Raw genomic sequence first — 3,332 nt, 5'->3', positions numbered from 1 at the left:
TGGAGCAAGGGGCTAGGCCTGGCGTCTGCCGAAGGAAGTAGCCTGGGGGAGGCAGGTGGCTCCCAGGCGCCATTAGAAATCTGAGCCCCTGGGGGTAGGGGAGGCAGCAGAGCCCAGGGGAGACGGGAGCATAACCCCAACTCTCAGAGCCCTGCTCTCCGGGCCCCAGGAGGCAGCAGGTGGGTGAGAAGTGAGAGGCCGCCCCATGCTTGGGGGCAGAGGTGTAGCTCAAGCAGGCAGAAGCCGCGGGCGGGGTCAGCGATGGGTGCAGGGGCTGCCCCGAGGCTGCAGGGACTCAGGCTTCAAACTCAGACCACTGGCTTATGGCCTCATAGAGGGCGTCCCCGGGGCATTGGGTTGACTTCACGTTGCGATGCCCCTTCAGGGTGTAGCTTTCACTCAGGAAGCCCCCGGAGACAGCACACTGGATCAGGCTCTTGGCAACGGTCAGGGTGGTGTTGTCAGGGGCTGTTTCTGCAGGACACCAGCAGCCCCCTGTTAATTTCACACACGCCCCTGGCCCCTCTCTGCTGCTCAGGGGATGTGAATGTGGCCTGAGTAAATAAACACCCTCTAGCCCTGTTCTTGATTGACCATGTCAATGTCTCTCTCCCCCACCCCACTGCATTTGGTGATGCATCTCCCCGCCTCCACACACACATTTGCTTCACCACGCTCCCCCTTCCCCTCCCTTTCCTGATCCTGTGCCCCAGCCCAGTGCCCCACCGTGGTGGAACCAAGAGCAGCTGTGAACTTCCTAGTTCCCCTGGGGGCCTAGCAGGGAAATCTGTACAGACGGGAACCACGTACTGGAGAAGCTGCCCAGGAAGCTGATTCCCAGTGACTTATCGTTCCAGTTCTTGACATGGGCCCCCATGGTGCTCCAGCCTCTGCCCTTGTAGACTCTCGTCTTCACCGATCAGGAAGCTGCAGGCAGAGCGCAATGTGAGATCCACATGGGCACGTCTGCCGCACCCTCCCCTCCCCATCGCTCTCGGCAGCTCCCCCAGGATCATCGCTGGCCCGGCCCGGGTTTGAACCTGGGACCATCAGAGCTAGAAGCTCAATCCTCTGCCATGGAGCTAAAGACCCACTGAGGAAAAGGACTGGAATGGAGGGGCCCTAACCTGTATTGCACTGTTTGGCCATTAGGTGGCGCTGTGTGTAATACCCCTTATGGAAGGCACCAAGGGCCCCACCTGGACAGAGCTGGGGGTCGAGTGAGGGCTGTAGCGGGCCCAGATGTGGGGCAGGAGAACAGCACTGGGAGCCGCTGCTCTGCAGGAAATTCCCAGCTGGGTTTCCATCTCCTGACATCACCATCTCAAAGCATTTCACGGAGCAAAATCTCTGGCCAGGTTTTCGTTGCGGGACGTCAGGCCGGCTGCAGGGAAACGTGTCAATAACGCCGGCATGGGGCGGTGTCACAGAGGCCTTTGCTGGCCCCCACCCCACCCCATTGCCACGGCTCCAGCCCCACACACAAATGCTGTAGGAGTGTAACTGTCCCAGGCTAGTTAACACATTACAGCCCCGGTGGGGGGACAATCCTCGGTGCTTACGGTGACAGCACTGCCGAGAACACATGTTAAACCAATCAGCAAACCACCCGCCTGCTAATGGGCTTACCAGGGATCCCTCCCCTGACTCCAGCCAGGGCTCCGGCCGGGGTGCAGCCCGTCGAACCCACCCACGGGCTTTCCAGTGCTTCCAAGCTCAGCACAGCTTCTGCTGCGAACACGACCCCTAGGAATCTGTGAGTGCCGCAGGCCGGTCCCTCGATCTGGGAACAGGTCATTCGCAGCCAGTGTCTCGCTTCCCAGGGCGTCGCTTCAAAAGGCTGGGGGCAGAGGTGGTAATTTGCATCCCCGCCTTAGCTGGTCGATTGTTTAACAAGTGTCCTGTGATGGTCCTGACCCTTCCCAGGGTTTGCTGGAATCACATCTCCCCCAGAAGAATCACGTCCCATCCCCCCAGACTCAAGACCCATTTGCATTTGTAATACAATGAACTCCGGAAATACCCACACTTCGTCCAACCAGCTTTGTGCAGGGTCTGGGAGGGAACTGCCGTCTCTGGCCCATTTCCCCCTACAGAACTGGGTGGAACCAGGTGCTGTCCGGCAACTTGGGGAACCCATTGACTTAGTGCCTGGACAGGTTTCTCCTCTGCCTGGCATTTCTGCTATAGCCTGTCACAATGTCACGTTTTGACGTTGCATTTAAGAAGCATTCTGCCATCACGCCAGCACCCGGTCATCACAAACCCGCCCGGTCGGCTGGCAGCCTCCTACCCCAGTTCTCTCTAGAGCCCCTGGGCCAATCTCTCCCACGCCCCTCCTTACTCGGGGTGCCCCCAAACCTTTTCCTTCCAGAACGCAGTTCATTTTCTTAACTTCCGACACGGCTCAGCTGCCTTATTAACGATGAGGCTTGTCCTGCTCCATCACATCCTCCGGGTCCTCCTCGCACTCAGCCGGCTTCCCCAGTGCTCCCAGTGTCACCTCAGCCAATTGGTCCTGTGCTGGCCGATGAGCACTTCCACCGTCCTCTGCCCGTTTCTGACAACCCCACGTCTTCACCGTCTCCTCAGCTCCTTCCCCTTGCCCGCCTTCCCCTTTCCTTGCGGCGCTTGCCAGCCGCCCATTGACTTCCCCATTCTGCGGCTTCCCTTTCTGAGCATTTTCTGTCACTTCCTTAAGCTTCTGATTAAAAGCCTCGTGTGCCCGATGCTGAGCTGCCGCCCCAGGTCACGCTTTCCCCTCCACTCTCTGGTCAGCCTCAGAGACAAGCAGCGCACACGTGTGATCCCACGGGCCGGCCGGCCGCTGTGCAGCCCCAGATCCTCCATGCATAACAGCACATTTCTTTACAAACAATCCAAGCCCTCCTTTACTATTTCGGCCATTCTTTGCCCGCATTTTACTCTTGATGGAGTTAACGTTTCGCTGGATCTAGTCTTACATCTCTTCTTCAAACTTTTCCCCTCCCCTGTAGGCCCCTAGACCGTCCCAGCCAGAGTCTCCACACACGGCTAGGTCTTTACTCCCAACACAGAGGTTGTTACCCTGCCTGGTCCGGTTCCAGCCGGTAAACTTGGGTTGGAGGATCCCCCAGGGAAGCAGATTTACTACCAATTCAGCTTCGATCTTACTTCCTACTTAAAGAGACCTCAAGGACCCAAGCCCCAGCCAGTATTTATTAGTTATTAGTACAGCGCTCAAACAGAAAGGCAGATCCATTACCAAGTCTGCTGAACCAAATTTTGCAGCCGTTGACGTAAACGACAGACTGAGCCCCGTGATGTCTTTTGCCGCGGCTTGCATACAGCCT

The 3,332-nt window shown here is 57.8% G+C and overlaps 1 pseudogene; it reads right to left on the bottom strand.

Annotated features, from left to right (window-relative positions):
* Positions 1 to 295: 295 nt before the first annotated feature.
* Positions 296 to 2,386, bottom strand: LOC144278961 (peptidoglycan-recognition protein SC2-like; annotated as a pseudogene).
* Positions 2,387 to 3,332: the final 946 nt, after the last annotated feature.

The sequence above is a fragment of the Eretmochelys imbricata genome, chromosome 23 (assembly GCF_965152235.1).
Source record: "Eretmochelys imbricata isolate rEreImb1 chromosome 23, rEreImb1.hap1, whole genome shotgun sequence".
Taxonomy (NCBI): domain Eukaryota; kingdom Metazoa; phylum Chordata; order Testudines; family Cheloniidae; genus Eretmochelys; species Eretmochelys imbricata.
This window is presented reverse-complemented; position numbering and strand designations above follow the sequence as displayed.